Below are 25,365 nucleotides of genomic sequence, written 5' to 3'. Positions count from 1 at the left end.
GTTGGGGTGGTGATGGTGGTGGGCGAGTGCAGTGGCAACACTACAGACTGTTCCTCAGTGAGAAGGCCAGGCTGCTCTGTTTGGCACAGTCTTCGCTGTTGAAAGATGCCCTAACACCTAACCCAGCCCCATCTGCTTTCCCTGGACAGGGCTCTTGGCGGGGATCCAAGGCCAGCACATCCTAGTTTGGGGCCTCACTAAATTTTCATCCCCTGGGGGTGTGGAGGGAATGCTTCAATTCTGAGGCCACCTGGGAGCCGCCTGGAGCTGGGGGTCTGGAATGGAGAGGTAACTGTGTACCTTCCTTCACTATATGAAAAATTAAGATTCCTGAACATCTTTAGTTCCCAGTGTAGGCTGGTCAGTTCACCCATACTTGTGGCTGAGTTAAAGAGCTTTAAATAGCTTGTGTTTAATTATTTTGGCCAGTTTAGAAGGCATTTTTCAACAACTGGGAGTCAGCAATATTTCACTAAATCAATTAACATTGGTACTTTGTTTTCCTTTTTCTTTTTTCTTTCTTTTTTCTTTTGTGACGGTTATTGGTTTGACTGTTCAAAATAACTCATTGGTCACCGTGTGTCTGACTTTTAGGCAGACATTTGGTAGGGTCCTTCACAATAGCCTTTTGGAGAAGAGTAGAAATATAAGTTGCACAATAGGACAAGCAGCCATTTTATCAGAGACGTGGATGGAAAAAAGGAAGACATGCTTCTCAAATTTGTGGATAAAGCTCGGCAAGATAAGTAATATATTAGGCAGCGGAATTGAGATCTGAGATTTTTATGGACTGAGTCCTGAGCCTAGCAGGACAGACTTTATCAGGACAATTCCACTTAGGCTGAGAACAGGCAGCTTCGCGAATGGCCGGTGCTGCTTGCTCTGCCTGGAATACCCTCTTGATCGCTTCCGCACTGCAGTTTCCTTGGCCGCCTTCTTCTTGTTCTTTGATACCCAGCTTGAGAGGTGCTGTCACTTGTAAACCACTTCTCAACCTCTCCTCACCCAGCTTGTCTGAGGATTCTTTGCTGAACTCCAGTAACACCCTTATGCTTACTTCTTTTATAGCTCTCATCACACTGAGAAAATCAGATTGTTTTGCTTGTTTTCTCTCTCTGTCCTCCTCAACTCTGAGCTTTCTGAAGTCAGAGACTGTTTATTTCTATAACATTAGCTGTAATAAAAATGCCAGATAAAAATGTTTTTAATATCTTTGTTTTTTAAAATTTTTATAGCAGTAACATTGGATTATAACATTATATAACTTTCAGATGTACATTTTAACATCATTGTTGAATGTATGAAATGACCTACACCTTGCTAACAAGTAAAACTAAGAAAGAAACAAATGACACCCAATTCCACGATTATAGGAAAAGGCAAATATGGCTTAGAAGTAGCATGTAAAATTTCATTTTGTAAGTAGTGGCTGGATGTCAAGGAGACTAATGTAAACTTGTCTGCCTTGGTAAGAATCACTGTGTTTAGAATGATGAGAGGGATAAGCTTGCTCTGTTCTGGACAAACCTCACTTACAGTTACGTGACAGCCATCTCTGGTCACCATGCTTTAAAAGAGACATTTACCAGTAGGGGTGTTTACCAGCTTGGAGAACAGATGACTTGGGTAACTTGATGACTAATTTCAAATGTTGTGAGAAAAGGTAATAAACTTGTACTTACAGATCAAGGGGTAGGGCTGGAACCAACTGGTAAATATGGCAGGGAAGAACACTGTGGCTCCCAGTGAGGCCTAGAAGGTTGGAAGGCATGACTTCACTATGGTGCCACTCTTCCCAATTGTCCTGTCTGCAATAGTTCAGCATCCCAATGGTTGAAGTAGACAAAGAGGATTTAGTGATTGAATCAGAGTTGATATTTTTTTGCTGAGGAAGATGAGCCCTTAGCAGACATCTGTTGCCAATCTTGCTTGTTCTTTTGCTTGAGGAAGATTAGCCCCGAGCTAACATTTGTGCCAATCTTCCTCTACTTTATATGTGGACCACCACAGAGGGGCGGATGAGTGGCGTAGGTCCATGCCCGGGATCTGAACCTGCAAACCTGGGCCACCAAAGCAGAACACACCAAACTTAACCACTCTGCCATGGGGTTGGCCCCCAGGGTTGGTATTTTTTTTTTTTTAAAGATTTTATTTTTTTCCTTTTCTCCCCAAAGCCCCTCGGTACATAGTTGTATATTCTTCATTGTGGGTCCTTCTAGTTGTGGCATATGGGACGCTGCCTCAGTGTGGTTTGAGGAGCAGTGCCATGTCCGCGCCCAGGATTCGAACCAACGAAACACTGGACCGCCTGCAGCGGAGCGCGCAAACTTAACCACTTGGCCACGGGGCCAGCCCCCCAGGGTTGGTATTTTTAAGGGATAAGTGTAGGGAAAGAAGTAGGATTTCTGTGGAGACGTTGGCAAGAGAATGATCAGGGTTTTTTTGTGGGTAGGGGGCAAAAGAAATGTAAACCAAAATTCAAGGATCGGAGCAAGAAGAAATTACTTACTCCCTTATTGTGATTAAAAAGCTAAACACAAGGTCGACCATTTAAGTACCTAAACTCATTCTGATAGCTGCTGTTTTGTATATGAAGGACATTTTTGTATGACAGTGGCTGCTCTGATTTAGTGCTGGAAAAAGCACCAGGCTAGGGGCCAATGCTGGGCCTGCTATATAACAAACGTGGCAAGTTCCTTAACATCACTGAACTGGTTTCTTCACTTGTAAAATAGGGACCACAGGACATACACAAGAGAATCCTTCAAGGTCATATAGTATTTTCTTTGCTGAAATGCCTACTATTGAGCCTAGAGCTCAGAAGGCTGTGGGTTAATATTTATTGAATCAGAATCATGGAATTGCTGTTTTAAAAATAGCAGATATTATGAATATACAGGTAATGAAATCGTACTACTTTGATTTGGATCTCTCATTTTTAAGGTGCTATTTGCTATAATGTCTTATGAAAAGTCTTAGATGCACCTTCTTTTTTGCACACCTTTTATTCTGCAAGCATTGGAGATTCACATGTAGTTGTAAGAAGTCATACAGAGATCCCCTATACCTTTGACCCGGTTTCTCCTAGTGGTAGCATCGTAGGTAACTGTAAGGCAGCGTTGCAACTGGGAGATTGCCGTCGATAAAATCCGTCAATTTGATTCACGTTGTCCACCCTTACATGCATTCATTTGTATGTGTGTGTATTTGGTTCTAAGCACTTTTGTCGTGTTAGATTTGTGTGAAACCACCACAGCCAAGATATGGAGCAGTGCCATTGCAAGGATGCCTCGTGCTACCCTTTTACAGCCACATCCACTTACCTCCTTACTTCAGCCTCCGGCAGCCACTAAGTTCTTCATCTCCATAATTTTGACATTTCTTTTTTCTTGAGGAAGACTAGCCCTGAGCTAACATCCGTGCCCATCTTCCTCTACTTTATATGTGGGATGCCTACCACAGCATGGCGTGCCAAGCGATGCCATGTCTGCACCCGGGATCCGGGCCGGCAACCCCCAGGCTGCTGGGAAGCAGAACGTGTGCACTTAACCGCTGTGCCACCGGGCCGGCCCTAATTTTGTCATTTCAAGAATGTTATATAAATGGAATCACATAGTAGTGATTTTTTGAGATTGACTGTTTTTCACTCAGAACAATTCCCTTGAGAGTCATCCAAGTTGTTTCATGTATCAATAGTTCATTCCTTTTTATTGCTGAGTAGTATTTAATGATTTGATATACCATAGTTGGTTTATCTTTTCACTCATTGAAGGACATTTTGGTTGTTTCTAGTTTTTGGCTATTGAGAATAAATAAAGCTTCTATGAATATTCGTGTACTGATTTGTCTATGTGTGTGAATCTAAGTTTTCATTTGCACTTTATTTCGTTAATTAATTAGTTTGAAGTACTTAGTATTTTTAGCTAATGAGTAAGGAAAATATATAAATTAGCAGTGAATAGAGATTCTGTCTTTGTTGAAGGTATTCCTCTTGGTCAAAATAGGAATAATTTTGACATTTATGTCAGTGGATATAATTAAATAATATAACCTGACACACAGGAGCTTGTAAATTGGCAGCATATATAGCTAGTGTATTAACACCTTATAACTATGCCAGCTGCTGGTTAAAATGCATGGCTGTATTTACACAGTGAAGATGTCTATCTGCCAGTAAAATACATTTGCTTGTAAACTAGCTCCCCAGCAACACACTTTTCCAATTGTGACATGTGCTAGAGTTTAGTGCCTTATGACAAATAAGTACAAATATTTCTTCTATGCATCCCCCTTCCCCAACTGAGAATGCACAGAAGTATTAAATAAATAAAATCCTTGGCACATGCCCAGACCACAGCGACTATCACTTATCTAGTATCACTAAATGTCATGCTCTTTGCATGTATAATGACTGGCAAAGTTACAGCAGCTAAACAATTGTTAAACTATATTAGCAAATTCCTATATAGTGCATACTATATACCAATCACTGTTACATGCCAATGTTTCTTAGTAAGGTGAACTAGTCTCCACTAAAACCCTATGGTTTCTACACTATAATATGCTTGTCTCACAGCTAGGAACACTGAAGCACAGACAGTGATCAAGTAACGTTTCCAAGGTCTTACAACTAGTCATTGGTGGAACTGAGATGGACTCAGACAGTGCTGTTCCAAAGCCCATCCCTTAACTATTATACTCTTTGCAAGATTATAATCAGTAAATCCAAATAAACCAACACATCAAAGTAAGATATTTTAATTGAAATTGGGGTTTTGTATTCTTCAATTGTCAGAATGAAACAAGAACTTATAACTTTCCTTCAACTAAACTAAATTACTAAAGAAATACAGTGTAGCGGGCATTTCTAACTAAAACCTTAGTGCTGCTCACCTTAGAGTCAGACGCATCAGGCAGGTTCACTCAGGGTCAGTTTGGAAGAAGGTTCAAGGAAACTCGTGAGAATGAGCTCATTCCAGAAAAAGAGATAATTAACAAGGAAGCTTGGTAATTAGAAGTGAGGACCAATTTTGAGTACAATATGCTGTCTGCTATTGAAATTTGCTTGTCAGTGTGATGCCCATGAATTCATCTCTAGGAGATGGCTGAAGATAAAAATGGAAAAATCCACTTTCACTGAAAACTTAGTAATATATCAAGGCAGTAAACAGCATTGCATTGTGCCCATTAAAAAAAGAGAATGATACAAAAAATGGAAGGACAAATAAGGTGGGCACAGGAATACAAAACTTTGATACATTTAGGGTGCTGATATATTAATAACACTTGTGGTGTCAGCCAAACCCTGCCCCTAGTGCCATGGGAACAGTCAAGACCTTCATTGGAGCACCTGGCAGAATCCAATGTCTGAATCTCTGGCTCTGATATCTGGAGTCAGTTGTTTCATCAGTGGCATGAGGCAGTGCTTTGTGTCATTAAGATGCAGTGCCCTTGGCACAGATGTCAGCACCATGGACAGCAGATGCTGGCAGGGCGCTAGGGCATTGCCCTCAAAGGGCTTCACAGTAAGTGGGAGGTTCAGCACTAGACACCCCAAAAGGGTGCTGAGCATGTGTGGGAAAAATGGGGGACACCAGGTGGAAGCAAAAAGAATGTGTTTCTGTTCACTTGAGAGGAAGGTCAAATGGCATTCTCAGAAAAATTTAGGGATAGGAAACAGAAAGTTTTAGAGAATAGAGGTTCTGTAAAAGAAGATAGGGCTACAGCTAGATATTCACCACTATTAATATGACATCATTATTATTATTAATGTGACTCTGGCACATTGATGTTAGCAAGGGAAAATCCTGGTTATAAATGTAGTTGCCTTCTCTAAGAATGAGTGAGGAAGCTTTTGGTCTTGTACATTTTTAATATAGTCTTGACTAAAGATAGAAAGGAAGGTGTCTTAGACTTTGAACTCAATGATATAATGAATGAAAATGGACTTGGTTTGAGGAATAGTACTCTCCTTTCCCATTTAGTTTGCCTGAGGTATCAGAAAGATGCAAAGTACGTAACCACAATCAACATTTTCCCCTGATTTAGAGAATTCTTTAGAACATGGTTAAGTAACAGGGTGTGTTCTGGTTCTCTATTGCTGCATAACAAACAATTCAATCTTAGTGTTATAAAAAACAGCCATTTTATTATGCTATGGATTCTGTGGTTAAAGAATTTGGACAGGGCATGGCCAGATGGCTTATGTCTCAGTTAGGCTTCCACCAGAGACACAGGGCTGGTAGGATATATGTATATTAAGAAACATATTATGAGGAATTGGCTTGCATGATCATGGGGGCTGGCTAGGCTTGTCTGAAATCTGCAGGGTGGGCCATGCGGAAGGGAAGGGCAGGCTGGGAGCTCTCAGGCAGGAGCCGATGCTGCAGCCCACAGGTGGAATTTCTTCTTCCTCAGGGAAACCTCAGTTCTGTTCTTAAAGCCTTTCAACTGATTAGATTAGGCTAACCCAGATTATCCAGAAGAGTCTCCTTTAAAGTCACCTGATTATAGTTGTTAATCATCGCTACAAAATTACCTTCATAGCAACACCTAGATTAGTATTTGATTGAATAACTGATACTGTCGCCTAAGCAAGTTTGACATATAAAACTGACCGTTACAGTTTGTCACTGCTCCACAGTGTCTCAGAATTCAGCTGGGAAAACTCAGACAGCTGGAATAGTCCAGAATGCTGGGGAACCGTCAGGAGACGTCTTCACTCCTGGGTCTGGTCCCTGACTTAAAGGCTGGGGTCAGCTGAACCTGTCATCTGGAGCCCCTACATGTGGCCTCTCCATCTGGCTTGGCTTTCTCACCGCATGATAGCTAAATTCTGAGAGGGAGCAAGCTGGTGGGAAGTGCCCTGAGAGGAGGTGTGCCAAGAGAACCCCACAGAAGCTGTATGGCCTTTCCTGACCTACCCTCAGAAATCATGCAGTGTCACTTCTTAATGTTTTATTGATTACAAACACATCACACAGGCTAGCCCAGATCCAAGAGGACGGGAACTGCACTCTGCCCTTGATGGAGGTGTGGCAAGGTCACATTGCCCAGCCATCTTTGGGAAATACAATCTGCCACAGGATATTAAAATGAACAGCATCTCTGCTGATTGGAATAAAAGAAATGTTTAGAAGTTTACTAATTGTTCACCACCTCATCTCAGACACTCAAAAATGGCAGAATTTAATAGCACTAGGAATTGGTCTCTGTAAAGATATTGCTCTTTCTTTGCACTCAAAGGCTTATCAAGTTAGAGGCTTATTATTAAAAATGTGACAGTTTGGGACTAGTATGCGACTAGCCCATTTAACTTCCGTGATCTCTGGGAGTGGGGGAGATAGTGGAAACTATATTAATGATCTATTGCTGGGTAACAAATCAGCACATATTTAGTGGCTTAAAATTCCACACACTTATTATCTTACAGTTTCTGTGACTCAAGAGTCTAGGCATGGCCTAGCTGAGTCCTCTGTTTCAGGGTCTCTCACAAGGCTGCAATCCAGGTTATTGGTCAGGGCTGGGGTCTCATCTGAGGCTTGACTGAGGAAGGAGCCTCTGCCAAGTTCACATGACTGTTCCCAGGATTCACTTCCTTGTGGGCTGTTGCACTGAGAGTTCCAGTTTCTAGCTGACTATTTGCCAGAGGCCACCTTTAGTTCCTTGCCACATGGGCCTCTCATATGGAAGCTTGCTCTCAATGGAGAGAGCCAGCTAGCAAGATGGAAGTTGTAGTCTTATGTAACAAAATCATGGACATGACAGAGCATCATCATTGCTGAATACTGCTGGTTATAAGCAAGTAACAATTTCCACTCACACTTAAGAGAGGGAATTACACAAAGGTGTGAATACCAGGAGTGGGATAATTTGGGGCTATCTCAGTGCCTCTCCATCACAGAAACATTAGACACAATTGCTGGAGCTTGGGAGAAGTCCACTCTTCCTGATCGCAGTCTCTGTGTCAGGAAGCATTTGATACAAAGGTGGGAGTTAGAGTCCAAGATGATAAGCAATTCCCTACCGATAGGTGAAACACAATAGTGGGAAATGCACAACTCATTTGGAATTCTAGGTGCCAGACAGACAGGCAGCCAGAAAGTCAGACCAGTAGGCAAGTGGTAGACTTCAGGGAAATGTTTTGGCAGCACTCGACGAGGGTGAAGGGGCAGATTCTGGTTCCTGGAAGGACACTGACAAGAGTAAGCCATAGAAACCACATTTTTATAGCAACTATGGTTCTGAGTAACTTACTGAAGTAGAAACTTATGTCTAAGGGAACAAAGCAAAGGCTCATGTACCAGAATTGCAGAGTAACGGACTTTTAAAATATCTGAGTTCCCACCAAGGCTTAGAATCCTATGAGGCCAGGGAGAAGGTGCCTTTGGATGTATCAATAAATATATTAAATGTTGATTGTAGGAGGTGACAGTGCAGGGATCTTGCTCCTCTCTGGGAGGGAAAGCCCCTATGGACTCTCTCCTTGTTGCCACTGGCTGAGGTCACCCAACTTTGGCTGCCCAAGGAACCCTTGCAGTACCCATGTCTGAGAGAGCATGGTGGTCAGATACGGGAGCAACTGGCTGCTGCACTGTGTAACTGCTGGTGGAGGCGACAGGGAACCAGAAGGTGGCTGCCTAAGTCTACGTCTTCTCAGCTCATGTTCCTCCTGCTGTTCCTGCTGGACCACAAACTGAAAGTGGCCCATTTGGACACCATTTTTACCATCTAAATGCATTGATCTAACATTGATAGTTAATCTGGTTCTTACTTTTAAAGGAAAAGATCTTTCAATATAAATTGTTTCCCAGCCCCTAAGACTAGAAAAATACCTGGAACCCATCAAACTATTTTCTGGCATTTTGAAAGGCACAGAATTATCTATGCAGTCCCACTCTGCATCAGACATGAAGATAAAAAACCTGGAATGTCTTCTAGGTCCTCATACACAGTGAAACATTTTGTAAAGGGACACAATTACCTATTCCAAAGTCCAGGTGCTGGGTAATTCCAGCATCCTCAGTCCAAAGCATTCCCCAGACCTAAACCAGATGAAATCGAATAGCAACTCCCGGGTGATGTTGGCTGGGAAAAAATGACTGGGGACCATTTTTGACTTGAGCTTTCTTTGAAAAGTAGAGCATATTTTATGGAAAGAGAAGCTTTTTGGTTCTGTCTAAGCAAAATTTCTGCATGAGTTCTTTGTGGTAGTAAATAATCTGTGTGTCTTGGACACTTAGGTGTGGTTGGCAGTTCTCTAGTAATTTAGCAGTAATAGCTCTTAAGGGATGAATGCTGAGATACTCAGTTTCTTAAATTTGTTTGTTTCTCTAAAATATAGCTTTATACTTATATCCCCTTTTCAATCATACATAAAAATATTTTCTATTTAGAAACAGATGTCCTGTTTATTTTCAAAGGGATTTTATTTTATCGATGTATAACATATATACCAAAATTTTCACGAATTATAGATGTACAACTGGACAAATGATCACAAAGTAAATGCCTGCAGGTAAGCACTATTCAGATCAAGAATTAGAGGGTCTGGCCCCACGGCCTAGTGATTACGGTTCTGTTCTTGGGCACAGACCTCCACCACCTGTCAGTGGCCATGCTGTGCCAGCCCACGTGCAAAATAGAGGAAGATTGACACAGGTGTTAGCTCAGGGCGAATCTTCCTCAGCAGAAAAAAAAAGAAAAGAAAAGAATTAGAATATTACCAGGGTCCAATTTTTGTACCTTCCTTTCTCTACAAAGAAAACCACTGGACTTTTAACATCATACATTTGTTTTGCCTGTTTTTTTGCTTCATATAAATGAAGTCTTACAGTATGTACTCTTTTGTATCTGGCATTTTTCATACAAAATCTGATTATAAAATTCATCCGTGTTGCTGTGTATAGCAGTAGTTTATTGATTTTTATTGCTGTATGGTGTTCCATTGTAGAAATATAATACAAATTATTCATCCATTCTGCCATTTGATGGAAATATCAGCTATTTCCAGTTTGGGGCTATTTTGAATTATGCTGCTACGCACATTCTTCTACATGACTTCTCATACATGTTTCTGTGGGGTATGTACCAAAGAGTGGAATTGCTTGGTTATAGGGTTTGGGTAGTTCAGCTTTACTAGACACTCCCAAACCATTTTCTAAAGCATTGGACTAACTTATACTCTCACCATAAAATGCTTTGGGGGAAAATTGGGCTCACCTCTCCATACTTTCCTTCTCTCTTGGATATTTGTCCCTCAAACCCTCACTGCTTTGGAACTTCTCATGTCTCTTCAATCAAATCTGTAAAAAAATACTTTGTCTAGCCTTTTTGGTTCTCCTCCACCCCAGGAGGTCTTTCTTCAGCAGTCTAATCCACTACTACTAAAAACAGAAAGCCACTACTGATGCCCTCTGAACCTCAGAAACAGTAAAAGCTAGCTTGTATTTTATTCTCCTGAAAAAAGAAATGAATGACTGAAAATTAGACAGGCAAATGAGTATAAACAGAAAGATAAGAGAGAATAGCATACATAAAGAAAAAAGCATAGTGTATGCGGGGAATCATCAGTAATTTAGTGTTGTTGGATCATAAATTGTGAGATGGTAGTAGGAAAATTATAGAAGTCCTGTTATAAAAAGACTATAATGCCATAGTAAAGAGCTTGGATTTTTATCTGAAAGCCACGGGGAATCATTGATCATCTTGGTGCAGGAAATAATAGGATCAGATTTTAATTTTCCAAAATTTATGTTGAAAGCAGTATGGGAATGTATTTGAGGGGCCAAGACTAAATTCTAGAAAATTAGTCTCATAAAACGGTGCAAAAGAAAGGATGGGACTGAAATTAGAGAAAAGGAAACAGATTCAAGATATGCTTGGATGGTTAAATCTGTAAGGAGAATGAAGAAGAGGAAAAAGTAAAAAGTAACTGCCTGATTTTTTGCTTGGGTGACCAGGTGGGTGATGATGTCAATAGCTGACACACGGAATACAGCAGGAGGAGGTCTCTTGGGTAGGGAAAGAGGGGGCAAAGATGAACTCACTCTGGACAATGTTGATTTCCAGATGCCTTTGGAAAATATACAGGCACGTGCATGAGTATGGAGCCTGAAGATATCATTAAAGGCCGGAGATGAGTAAGAGTTATAAGTCTGCAATAGGCAGTTGTAAAAGCCACGAGATCAGTTAGATGACTAGATGAGATAATTCATGTGGAGTGAGAAGGGAAATGGGCTGAAGACAGAGCAGCAATATACGGACAAGCAGAGGAACAGGGATAATAAAGGAGATCAAGGAAGCATTATCAGGAAGTCAGAAGAGAACGAGAGCAGAGAAATGTAATCAAACGTGTGGGGCACATAGTTTAAGGAGGGAGAGATGATCAGTGTTCAAGTTGGGGAGAGGATTTCAAGGTAACAAATGTGTTCGTTATATTTGCCTGTTAGAACCTCATGACTTCAGCTGAATAGAAGAGAAAGAAAGCAGGTCATAGTGATCTGAGACAAGAATATACCTTATTCTTGAGATGTTTAGATGAGAAGGAAAAGAGAAAAATTGTAGGGCTCAAGAAGATGGAAGGGTCAAAGGACATTTTTTAAATTATGGGGGATGTTTATTGCACATGGACTGGAGAGATAGGACTGTAGAGAGGAAGGAGGAACTGGGCTGATCTCGAGAAGTCAGAAGAGGGTTAATAGCCTGAGAAAACCTGAAGCTGTAGTTAGAGATTTCAGTTCGCATGCTCCACTTTGGTGGCCTGGGGTTTCATGGGTTTGGATCCTGGGTGCAGACCTAGCACCACTCATCAAGCCATGCTCAGGCAGCATCCCACACAGCAGAGCCAGAAGGACCTACAACTAGAATGTACAACTGTGTACTGGGGGCTTTGGGGAGAAGAAGAAAAAAAAGGAGAAGGAGGAGGGGGAGGGGGAGGAGGGGAGGGGGAGGGGGGAGGAAGGGGAGGAGGGGGAGGAGGGGGAGGGGGAGGGGGAGGAAGGGGAGGAGGGGGAGGAGGGGGAGGAGGAGGAGGGGAGGAGGGGGAGGAGGGGGAGGAGGAGGAGGGGAGGAGGGGGAGGAGGGGGGGAGGAGGGGGAGGAGGGGGGGAGGAGGGGGAGGAGGAGGGGGAGGGGGAGGAGGAGGAGGGGGAGGAGGAGGAGGGGAGGAGGGGAGGAGGGGGAGGAGGGGAGGGAGGGGGAGGAGGGGGAGGAGGAGGAGGGGAGGAGGGGGAGGAGGAGGGGAGGAGGGGGAGGAGGAGGGGGAGGGGGAGGGCGAGGAGGAGAAGGGGAGGAGGGGGAGGAGGAGGAGGGGGAGGGGGAGGAGGGGGAGGAGGAGGAGGGGGAGGAGGAGGAGGGGGAGGAGGGGAGGTGGGGGAGGAGGGGGAGGAGGAGGGGGAGGGGGAGGAGGAGGAGGGGAAGAAGAAAAGATTGGCAATAGATGTTAGCTCAGGGCCAATCTTACATAAAAAAAAGATTTTTCTGTAAAGATTTAAGAAAATCAAAGTGAGAAAAGTCCTCAAAATATGAAATCAGATCATTGAGTATTATTCTTTTTGTACATTTATTATTTAAATGAAAAACTTTTATTTGAAAACCAAGAATTTGTACTATTTGTGTGGGGCGGTTTGATTTTTTCTAAGTCAATAAAGGAGCAATCTTCTGAAGGGAAAATAGTTTCCTACATATCTACGTCACGTAATTCATCAGGAAGCACTCTCCTGAGAAGACTGCACTGGGGCCTTTAATCATCTATCATTTTCTTTCTCTGAATAGTATTTGTGATATTATTTGGAGCCTAATTTGCTTGATTCAGTACTATCTTTGATAATTCCAAAAATAACTGATTGATTCTGGCAAAAATTTGACAAAGGAAAAGATTTGGCAGAGAGAAACGTTCTACTTCATGAATTAGTGCCTTGGCCCACTCGGTCATTTTCCTCCCCTTTGCTAGATTGTCCCTTTTGGTCTAGCTCAGAAGCTAGAAAATGAAAAATGAAAAATGACAAACTATCCATTGTAACTGAGTGATGGAAAAAAGCAAGATGCTTCAGAAAAGTCACGGAATATTATGAAGTCATGCAGAATCCTGAGGACTCCTTCCCTTTGCTCTTTCCTCTTTCCTCCTTCCTGCACTGGGTGGAACTGAGGCAGACTATCCACTTTAGTGCTGAGCGGGGTGCTAAGAAAACTGTGCTAAGGCAGTAGCAGTCAGCTACGGTGCAAGCTGATCCAATCTTTGCTGTTCTGAGATGGACAATGTGATTCCTCCATGATTCCCGTATCCAGGGTGGCAAATAGGCTTCGTTTTGGCTGCAACTCTGATCGGTTGTTCCCAGCTGCTTGGGGCATTGTAATGAATGGGCTGGAGGCAGAAGAAGTGTTGTGATGGTGATAATGTCTGCCACGGGCAGGTGGGGTAATCGTGACCTGGAAACTGAAAAGTAAAAATGACAAAGCCTCTGCCATTGAGGATGCCATGTAGCGGAAATCCTCTCGTTGGACCAGCACCAGCACATCAGCAGCACTGCCGGAGAGGTCTGGGCATCAGGGGTTCAAGTAGGGAGCTTAGAGCGTAGGAGAGCACGTGGAAAATTCCCTGGATCTGGGCTCCAGCCTCATTGCCGCTGCTTTCCAGCTGTGTGACCTGGGGTAATTCATTTATTCTTCATCAGCAGTAAAGAAGGAGGCAATAATAATTTTCCTGTCTTCTGTATCAAAAAGTGGTTAAAAGGATTAGTTTATTCTGTATTTAGATGAGACATGACTTTGTAAACTCTCAGGCACTATTCCATTTTTTAAAAATTGGTTAGTATTGACATAGTTATGACGTGCACAAATAGCATTGATTTCCCTTTACGTTAAATTCTAGTGATCTGAGGCAATATAGCAAGTACTGTGAGAGTACAGACGAGAGAGAGCCCATTTCCTGCTGGAGAGACTGAGGAAGGCCTCGTGGAGAGAGCAGTGTTCCAGCTGGGCCTCGAAGGTGAGATAGGAATTTGGTAGTTGGAGATAAAAAGGCTCTTCTGCGGGGAGAAAACTGGGGGAGCCAGGGCCTAAAGTGAAGAAAATAAAAGATATTAAAATAATAAATAAACCTTGAAGTTTACACGGTGCTTTGTGATCTGCAGTGCACTGTCACGGATTGAAAATAACAGTTAATGCAGTTTGGCTGTAGTGTAGGGTGTGCCATTGGGGCTGGAGAGAGGGAAGGTTGGGGATCTAGGTTACGGTCCTATTACAGAGGAATTTGAAAGCTTTCTTAAGAAATTTGCATAGAAATGAAAATTCCAGGTAGATAAAAAGTGGAATGAATAGGCATTCCAATTCTCAGTTGTCCCAGTGGAACGTATGGTGTGTTTTTTTGCCTGTCAAAAGGTTGCGTGTTTCATAGATTTTATTTCTTTCTCTTTCTAGGGCACTTTGTTACAACTCTACACTTCGCAAGCTTTAATGATGCCTTTTGTACCTAACTCTTCTTCTCCGGTCCTTAGTGCCTTACCTGGTAATGGTACTTCTCCTCTGGGCAGGATGCTTCCAGTCTGCACCCCACAGGCGGGCGATACCGAGCTGCCAGAGTCACCTTGCTGCTCTGACCTTACGGCCTCCCTGTTCAGAATCCTGCAGTGATTCTCCACTGCTTTCTTGATAAGGTCCGGACTTCTTATTTCTGGCATTCAACTTACCTGGCCGCAAGTCACCTTTCAGTCCTATCTCCTGTTATTCTGACATATGTCCTATATTTCAAACATTTTCTCTCTCTCTTCTCAAAACACGTTCATGCCGCATTGGGCCTGCCCTCACATTCCCTTCCCATGCATCCAAGTTGTACCCGTCATTCACGAGTGAACTCCAAGGCCAGTTCCCATATGAACTCCAGGGCCAGTTTTCGCTGGCCCTCACATCTGTAAGTGATCACGCCTGCTTTTAAATCATCATCGCTAACACGTAAAGCTTGCTATGTGCTAGGCACTCTCCTCAACGTTTTACATAAATTAATGCATTTCATCCTTGCAACAGCTCCTATAAGGCAAGTATAATTATTGCTCCTATTTTACAGATGAGAAAACTGAGGCATCTCCTTATCTTCCCCAAGGCCACAGAGCAAATGACTGGCACAGTTGTTATTTGAACCTGGGTATTCTGACATCAGTAATCGGCTGTTAACTGCTATGTCATTGCCTCTTGGGCAGTTTCATAGTACTTGGCGTCTTCCTATGACACTTAGTATTTTTAATTTGATTGCTTGTACGTTTACCCTCCTTGTCTACTCTGACCGATCCCAGGCCTTTAACCCTGGTGAACCCACTAACGTAATTGGAAATACATCCATTAAAAAAGAATTCTGGGTATCCAGTTTCTGACAATGGCCAAAGTCCTTTTAAAATTGTCCTAGTCTAGCCTTGGGCCTTAATTTTTGCTCCATTACTGCATTTACTTCTGTCTTCATTTCATGTTTTGGCGTTTGTACTTGCTTCTTGTACCTGATGACAAATTTAACTTCTCGTATTTTTTTTTCTTTCTTTTCCTTGCACATGTTTTTGCACATGTTTCTGTCCTCCTTGAGTTGCTACTATGTTTGGCTTTCAGCCCTCACTCAGATCCTAGGCTGACATGGGCCAACGTGGCCGGCCCTCATCCCCCAGCATTTCTTGGGGGAAAGAGTCAGAAACTGCTAGGTTATAAGTTCCTAAAGGCAGGTATTGTGTCAGCCTTGTATCCCACAGAATACCTATAGGAACTCAATAATCTTTTACTGAATAAAAGGATGAGCAAATGAAAGGGGCCACCATCAGCCCAGTCGTCCTTGACTGCCGGTTGTGCCTTCTCTGATGACTTCTCCTCCTAGCCTGTTTCTCATCTCCTTTATGCTGCATCCAGATTCAGCCTCGGCTCTCCGAACCTCAGGGATCCTGCTGTGACAGAGCTGAGTTAAAACAGCAGGTGCTTATTGAGTGCCACTGCAGGAGGGCACAGAGGGGATATAACATAAGATGCACATACTGACTTTAACATGATTTCACCATTATTGTCTCATTAGACTCAAATATATCAAAAGTCATTATATTAAAAATGCTAAGTTAACAGTTTCAGACAAAAGTAGTTACAAGGAGGCACGTGATCAACCAACAATTAACAGGACAGGTAATAATTTTGGGGAAGAAGGCGGGGTCACTTCAGGCAGGGATGGCTAACAAAGGATTTCAGAAGAATGTAGTTTTCTTAAATTTATGTTTTAATTGTGGTAAAAAGTAACACAATTTTGCCATCTGAACCATTTTTAAGTGGACAGTCAGTAGTGTTAAGTATATTCGTGTTATTGTGTAACACATCTCTGGGACTTTCTTGTCTTGCAAAACAGAAGCTCTCTACCTATGAAACAACAACTCCCATTTCCCCCTCTTCCCAGCCCTGGTAACCACCATTCTGTTCTGTTTCTGTGAATTTGACTGCTTTACATTCCTTACACAAGTGGGGTCGTATGGTATGTCTTGTTTAGAAGAATGTAGATTTTGAACTATGTCTTTAAAGATGGGTGGGACTAAACAGACAGATGAGATGGGCTACACTACATAGGTAAATGGGTTAGTATAGTGTGAAGGGGATGTTTCCTTAACATGAACCGAGATAGATGGAAGCTGAGACGTCATGTTTGTTATTTCTTTTCCTTGGGGCAATTTCCTCTTAGGTTTCGGCTATTTCAGCTGCTGTTCTCTGTGTATGTCCATATCTGAATTTACTTGCAGTTCTCAATTCAGATTGCATCTTAGGGCATCACATATACAAGACTCGTCAGTGTAAATTGTGGTCCAGAAGACAAAGAAGCACCCGACTGTGGTCCAAAAGCATGGACACTTGGGTTTATTTATTTTTACTTTAATGGTGATAGAATGGAACATTTTGACTTGGTTTTGAAACAAAGATTTTTTCTTTAAAGAACCAAAGGCTTATGATGGGAAATCTACATACAGGGTTATGTGATAATGAACGCAGGCACATATATAACAAATTTCAACACGTACTTTACTGTTGCGTTGCTCTTTTAGTCAACAATTCAATGTTAGGAATTGGTAAATATTTTTTACCTATGGTTTGCAAGAGACAAGGCTCTGACACAGTTCTGGTTTTTTTCAGTGCAGTATCTTCTTAAGTTTTGTGGTTAATCTTACCGGACAGGTCATGTGACTCTCACATTTGGGCAGAAACAGACCTCACATGAGGGGTCACCACAAGTTCGTATGGCACCTTAGTGTGAATTGGGAAAAGGGGCCTCTTTCTACAGACACGTAACTTCTATTTGATGGAATATTGTCTGGATAGACCAAAATGCTTTGCTGTCATCCACTAGAACATTGTAGTAATAACTTGGTCACCTATACGAATGATGGCCTCTTGAGTTATGCAGTACACATCCTGCACAACTGTATAAACGATGGCCTCTAGGGTTATGCAGTACACAGCCTGCACAACTGTGCTGCAAAAGGACAATGGTAATGAACAGAAAATGGAGCAGCCCCCCTGGGTCACTCTCTGTAAAGGCATAGTTGTTAACAGGAGTAGGTTTGTGTCCTGTAGATATGTCAGAGGGCAAAAACAAGATGGAAACCCAGAACTCAGGTCTCAATATTATGAGATAGGCACAAAATGAGAGATATGTATGATCCCCAAATGGAGAACTGGGAGGTTGGGGTTGCCAAGAGCCAGAATTTAGGTGGACAAATGGAATGCATGTCTGTAGAAATTTTGGATAGGGAATCTAGGTCTTTGAAGCAGCTTTTTACGGGATTATAACGCCACTTTACACAGGGATGTGTAGCTAATTTAAAGGAGCAAGAATGGTGCAAGTATCAGTTCTGTTCTCAGCAGTAATAGTAATAGCTGGCGTTTATGCGGTGCTTCAGAGTATAAGACATTCTGAGTACATGGTATCTCATTTTGATATTTTCAAGTACCTTTCAAGGCAAGAGAACTGTTATTTATGCCAATTTTATAAATAAAGATTAAAAAATTTCCATGACTTGCTTAAGGTCATATGTATGATGAAGCTAAATTTTTAAATCAAATTCTTCTGAGTCCATGATTTTTTAAAATATATCATGATTTTTTTTTTTTCTGAAAAAGTTCCACCACAATGTGCTGATGAAACCGCTCCCTAGACTTCCACTGTGAGTCACCAAATTTATTTCCCTTTATTTCTGGGCACAAAATACAGACTCTATTCCTAGCCAGATTACTAAATGGGAGAAACTGACGTTGGCTGCTGCCAGGCCTGACCCATAATGCAATGCTCTTCTCCCTCTCTCCTACTGTCTTGATGTCAACAACCATGGCAGCCTTAGTAACCACATATTGAAGATGGCAGAGCCTCCATCACCTTGAGTCTGTGAATAACTACATGGAAAAGAGCCCTTCCTCTTCCAAGACATAAACTTCTATTGAGTTTACTGAGCAAGAAATAAACTTCTATTAAGTTAAGCCACTGAGCTTTTGGGTTTTATCTCTTTCTTACAGCAGCTAGTGTTACCTTAATAATGTGCTCTTTTCACATTATTTATATTTAGCCTCTACCGTGTGAGCATTTCTCTCTTAGTTGCTTTCCTGTGGCTGAAGTTATTTAGTGTAAGGTGCGCACTTTTTCCTTCAAGGCTGCTTTTACACCGTAACTTCCACTTCCTCTTCAGTCCCTCTGCTCCTTTGAAGCACGTGGACTTTGGACTCCTCCTCCCTTTCTTTTCTTTTTACAGTTATCTATTTCCCCCTCCATTCCTTCCCCTATGCATTAAGGATTTTAGCCATTAGTTTACTAAATTTCTCTCTGTCACTATTTCTATCTATTCTTTGATCACTTCTCGTCTCTCAAGTTCACTTACTCTCGGGTAAGTGAGTAAGTAGAGAATTACTCTACCCCAGTAATTCTTGGACACCATTAGGAACCCCAGGCCATTGACCTTATTACTTTCTCACTGGCCAACATCCATCTTCACTTGGTTAAGATTTCTCAGTCTATTTTTAAAAAATTTCCATGTACACGTGTTCAGCTCCCTTGCCCCATTCCTCTTATTGTTTTTGCCTGGTACAATTCCAACCCTCAGTAAGTTCAACTGTCTTCCTGTTCCACCCTGCATCAGCACAACTGAATGTAGCTGGAAAAAAATGCAACAATGTGTGCTAGTCTAGCTTTAAATTTATGACCACAAACCTCAACTGAATTTGGTTTCTGGCCCTCCTTTACTTTCCACATACACTTTTTCCAGTGATTCCATCCAGGTCTGTGGCTTTAAATACATTATATGTGACTGACTCCCAAATGTATCTACCCAGCCCTAGCTCTTCCTCCACTAGCCACACCTGGATACCCTACTGCCTGTATGCCCATGGAACAGGCATCTCAAACAGCCCAGCAGCCTTGGAGACTGGAGACAATGCCCAGTGTAGTCCTTGCCCCAATGTCCTGACTACTCCTGCAATATTGGTGAAGGAATAAATAATAATAATAATAACAACAACTAATATTTATTCAGTGCTTACTTTGTGCTGCGTCCTTTACACATAAAAAATTATTTAATCCTCACAGCAAATGTATTAGATAACACCATTATTATCATTTCTGCTTTATAGAAGAGGAAACTGAAATTCAGAGCACAAATGGCAGAGTAGGTATTTAACCTGACTAAATAGAGGTTGTTTTTTGTAAAGGGCCAGAGAGTAAATATTTCCAGCTTTGTGGTCCATACTATCTGCGTTACAACAACCCACCTCCGCTCTTGGTGTGAAAGCAATCATTGCCAATACATAAATGAACACACATAGCTGAGTTCCAATAAAACTTTATTTACAAAAGCAAGTGGTGGGTCACATTCGACTTAACAGATGCCAATCCTTGCTTTAAACCATTATTGCTGTATTTCCCTGGTTAAATAAATGACTGAACAAGTGAGTGCACCAATGAGTGAATGAACGACATCCTCTTTGGCACCAGCCCTGCCCTCTTTGGTCCCCTCAGTTCTCTCATGTGTGTTCACGAGACTGCTGGAGAATTCCATACTACCAAAGAGGGAAACAGCACCATCACTCTTTAGGGCTGAATGAGGAGCACATGGATCAAACCTTACCTGTATAGTGTTTTGCTCCCAAGATGAGTCAGGTGAGCAATGGTCTGGCTCCCTGACACTCTACTTGGATGCCTAAGAGATCTAAATTATAACTTTCTGTTTAGGGAACACATTCCCTCCAGGATGAAGTCCTAACATTTCTCCCCAGGACCTTCATGATCTGTCCTGTTTGTATTGTCCAGTGTCATTTTCTTCCCTTTCCCCCTCTAGCAACACGGGAGAGCTTGCAGGTTTTGGAACACGTAGGTTCTCTCTCACTTCTAGGTCTGTGTACATCTTGTCCTTTCTGCCTGGAAATCTCCTGGCTGCTGCCCTTCAGTAGCCAGGCTCATCATAATTTGTTCTTTAGGACTCTGCCTGGATGCATGGAAGTTGTTCTAAACACTGCATGGCAAGTGGTTGTCCTTGCTCTGTGTCCAATAATTTTATGCTTGTTTCAATAGTAGCTTTATCACTCTGCATAGAAATTGCTCTTTTGCTAATCTGTCTCCCGAATAGTGTGAGTGTTTTGACATGGAGAAATCCCTCACTCAAGATTTGTTGAATGAATGAACGAACGAACGAATGAATGAATGATGCACATCCGATTTTTCTTCAGGAGAGAAGCTTTATTTCCACTGTGTTCCACAAACCTTGTTCCTACCCTCTTGAGATCTCGGGTGGGAGGAGGGATGCCATCTGGTCCTAGCTCAGCAGAGTAGGCAAGTAACAGTGTCTGCTTCTAGCTGGGAAGCTGTGAGTGTAGCATTTGTCTCTCCAGATTGTTAACCATCCAGAAATCAGGGGTTCTTAGAAAATAAGGTTGGTTGGCTGGCTATAATGCTGGAGGTATATGAATGCAGTGGCTGTGTGTACAGCGGAAAAAGTTTGACCTGGAGTCAGACTAATTTGGTTTCACATATCATATTTTCTACTAACTCCTCTGAGGTTCAGTTTCCTGATCTGTAAAATAGGGGTGAGAATATACGTCCTGTAAGATTTCGGCAGGATGGAAAGGGGTTGGAGGCAGTTGACCTAGGACAATGTTGCCTGGGAGGTCCTAAGCAAAGTGGTAGCTGTAGCCGTGAAGTCGTATCAAACCCTTCGAGTCCCACACTGGAGAACCCCCATGTCCGGGATTGCTCATGAAAAGCAAAGAGCCTGTCTCGAGTCAATTTAATGACAATACCAACTTGCATCATGATAGCAGCAGCTTCGCATGGGGTTGTTTGTCTACCCTGTTGATTTCCCATCCCTGGTAGGGCTAAAATAAACACACACGGCTCTAAAGTTCCCACAAGTACACTTTAATCTGTAGGCCTTGGTCACTTGAAAACAAAAAATGTGAACGCTCGCACATGCTCGTGCATGCATATGTGTGCAAACCCATACACAAACCCCCGAGAATTTCTCTATTTAATTTGTGCTGCTAGTGCTTCCAATTTCTTTTTATTTATTTTTACTGAGGTCACATTGGTTTATAACATTTTACAAATTTCAGGTGTACATCGTTATATTTTGGCTTCTGGATAGACTACATCATGTTCACCACCAAAAGTCTAGTTTCCATCTGTCACCATTCATATGCGCCCCTTTACCCCTTTTGCCCTTCCTCCACCCCTTCCCCTCTGGTAACCACCAATCTGTTCTCTGTATCTAGGCAGTTATTTGCTTGTTTATCTTCCGCATATGAGTGAAACCATATAGTATTTGTCTTTCTCCATCTGACTTATTTTGCTTAGCATAGTACACTCTAGGTGTAGTACACTCTATTCATGGTGTCACAAATGGCAAGATTTCATCATTTTTATGGCTGAGTAGTATTCCATTGTGTATATATTACCACATCTTCTTTATCCATTCTCCCTTGATGGGCACTTAGGTTTTTTCCAAGTCTTGGCTGTTGTGAATAAAATTGCAATGAACATTGCAGCTTATCCTTCTTGATACTGGAATTTACCCAGGAGGTAATCGGTCGACAGAAAAGCTAACCACTTGAGAGAGGAGTGTTGAGCAAGGGTAGTCCTGTTCTGGTGGTCATCTGTGAGGCTGGGGAGGAAAGCATTATAGGTGTTTTCCATAGCTGCCAATTTCTGTCACGTCTTGGGTGCCTCAAGTTGATTTTCCTCTGCCAGTACATTTAGTTTACAAGATGATCCTCACATGAAACACTGTGGTTATATTTATGAGAACATATGCAGAATTAACCACTGACCCAGTAGCCAAATAATACTTCCCATAAATTATTGAGCTTATTCTTTGATTTTCTTAAAGCAAACAAGCCCTTTATCCTTTAATTTTCCAAATAAATGCTCTTGCAACAAACAGGAGCTTTATGGGTCCAGAAGGGGGTATAAGCAACAGAGTTGTGGCCTCTTAGTGAGATCAAAGACTTCCCTCTGCTTACTGGACACAGGAGAGGGTTCTCGTGCCTGCTTCTACCAACACGGGTCTGGCATCTATGGCAGCACTTTGGGACATCGCTTGGTAAATCAGAACCCTGGATAAATTGGACATAAGGTCTCACAATGACTTGGCCTTCACCCAGGCAGGCCTCAGGTAGAAGCTGCTCCATATGGTGACTGATATTAAGCAGATAAAATGCCTTATTTGGTACCAACAGGAGCCTCTGTATTTCTTCGTGGGCAGCATAAATAAAGAACATACATGTCAGCCTACCTGCTGTGATTTATGATGCTGTGGGGAGACAGAATGGGGATATAAAATGCATAGAACATGTCTAATAGACTATCCTCTCCACCAACCACAGTTTTCATAGAACTTCTAACACATGGCAAAACCTTGGAATTTTATCATTCTGGTCATCTTGGGAGAGTTTCTGTGTTTGTTGTTATCATCACCATTATTATCAATTGTCTAATGAGCCACCTGGGAGGCACTGTGGCAGGAGCTGTGGAGGATACCAGGAAAGAAGTAGGAGGCACAGTCCTTACTGGGGATGACGTGCCCACCTGGTAATGTCACAGCTGGCTGAGGGTGGCCTGCAGGGAGGCAGTGGTGAGAGAGGGAGCTTACTGGTCCATTGAACTCACATAATGTGGAATTTTGGAACATACCTCTAGCGTTCCTGTTTACACGGGACATGCAAATCTCTTTGGAGAACATGTTGGGGAAGTCGGGGTGGCTTTGGCCCTGGTGAGTCAGGGTTCAAGGCCCTTGATTATTCCTAAGGCTAGTGATTGAAAAATCAAAGTGGAAAAATATACCTGTGTAAGGCAGTGTATCGTGTGTGGATAGGTGGCCATGTGTGGCACCCAGTAGGAAGTTACGTTCTGGTACTTGCCATCTAGCATCTGAAAGTTTGTACCTGGTTGGGTTTTTTTTTTTTTGAGGAAGATTAGCCCTGAGCTAACTGCTGCCAATCCTCCTCTTTTTGCTGAGGAAGACTGGCCCTGAGCTAACATCCGTGCCCATCTTCCTCTACTTTATATGTGGGACGCCTGCCACAGCATGGCGTGACAAGCAGTGCCACATCCGCACCTGGGATCTGGACAGCGAACCCCGGGCCACCGAAGCGGAACGTGCGCAATTAACCCCTGCACCACCCGGCAGGCCCCTGTGCCTGGTTGTTAAGGAATAGCCTGTTGCAAACGGTGCTTGACTGTGAGATATTCTCAAGTTGTCCTGGGCTTTCTTTTCCTGCATTTAGTTTTCCTTAGCGTTTCCTAGAGCTCTCACAGGAAGGTGGGGACGTTCAGATGCCTTCAGGTCAGGCAACCTATGTGCTCATGTATAACAGGAGAGCTTTTTCCAGCTTTTCTCCCCTAGGCCTAACTCTGAACTGACAGTTTTCTTCATTTGTGTTTTCGTTCTTTCTGTCTCAGCACTTATAACACTTTGTTGCACTTATGAGTTTAAATTTCTGTCTACTAGATTATAAGCTCTTGAGGACAGAACCACTTCCCCTTTCTCTTCTGTGCACCCAGAGCCTAGCACAGTGCCTTGTATGTGGGAAGCCTGCCATCAGTATCTGTGAATGGGAATTCAGCGAGCCTCCCCAGAGTACGCAAAAGGGCGCGCCTGGCGCCACCTGCCCTCACCATTCGGTGAATGATTATTTCTACATTATGGCATGCAGTTAAATATCAGCATAACCGGAGGGAACAAGGAATGCCGTGGCTCTAAAATCATTATTATATGCTCTCAGTACATTGGTGATAGCACTGCTTTAATTTCGCAGTAAGCTTGATGAATATTAATTAACGTCTCTCTCCAGAATGCATTCCAATTAATGGAAGGGGAACCAACTCTCAGGTATGTTGGATGTGGGACTAACCGGATTGTTGTTAACATTTCAATTGAAGAGTTTCCACGTGGTTGAAAATCTACTACGTATGCCTTGATAGAATACGTTTATTATTTTCGGTATTTATTGACTGCCTTCTGTGTGCCCAACACTCTCTTGACAGGATGTTTCCTGAATGAGCTCATAATTTATTTCAGGGATTTGGCCATGGGTGTAATTTAACATGATTGGACAGAAAAATGACTCCATTAGTCAAATTGATGTATTTGTAAATTAAAATATACGAGTCAGGATTTATGCTTTAAAGGTACATTTATTATAATAAATGCTAGAAGTCTAGTGCTTGCTTCAGCAGCACGTATACTAACATTGGAATGATACATTGGGGATTATCATGGTCCTTGAACAAAGATAACACAAATTCGTGCAGTGTTCCATGCTTTAAAAAAATGTTAGAAGTCTATATCTAGACTACATAAAATTAACAAATATTTTAATTTAAGAAAAGATCATTTTAAAAATTGACTTTCAAGTTCTTTAGCTTATAAGACTTCTCCTAAATCTACCCATAATTTGAGAACATATTTAATGTGTAGGCTATGTTTTCTTTGGAGTTTGTTGTGTAAAATGATTAGCCGGTTATTGAAATGGTGCAGAATTGCCTTGATCCTGAAGTGTGTGTATGTTGGGCACATTTCCACGGAGTCGTTCAGTTGATTGTTTTCTTTGCTCTTCTTGTATGAATACTGCAGAATCTTTTTCAATAAGAGAAACTAGTTGCAATTTCAGCTGTAAAATAGGCAAAGAAGAACTTTCAGTGAAAAACAAGATTCTCTGCTTTTTAATTGACCAGAAGGAGGCTCCCTTCCACCTCACTGTGTGAAGCTGGACCAAGAGCTTCCAGACTTACTCTTCCCACGTGGTTCTAATATTCCCCAAGCATCTTTGTTGGTGGTGGTAGTGGCGGCTCTGTGAAATTTCCCCTGGGGGAACAGAATTTAAATTT

The 25,365-nt window shown here is 42.3% G+C and overlaps 1 non-coding gene across 1 annotated transcript; it reads left to right on the top strand.

Moving 5' to 3' along the window:
* Window positions 1-24,698: 24,698 nt before the first annotated feature.
* Window positions 24,699-24,803, top strand: LOC123283600 (U6 spliceosomal RNA). The gene has a single exon (XR_006524277.1). It is a non-coding gene; the product is annotated as a U6 spliceosomal RNA (small nuclear RNA).
* The last annotated feature ends 562 nt before the right edge of the window (window positions 24,804-25,365 follow it).

The sequence above is a fragment of the Equus asinus genome, chromosome 4 (genome assembly GCF_041296235.1).
Source record: "Equus asinus isolate D_3611 breed Donkey chromosome 4, EquAss-T2T_v2, whole genome shotgun sequence".
NCBI classification, from domain to species: domain Eukaryota; kingdom Metazoa; phylum Chordata; class Mammalia; order Perissodactyla; family Equidae; genus Equus; species Equus asinus.
Note: the sequence above shows the minus strand (reverse complement) of the source record. Positions and strands in the feature narration are given on the sequence as shown.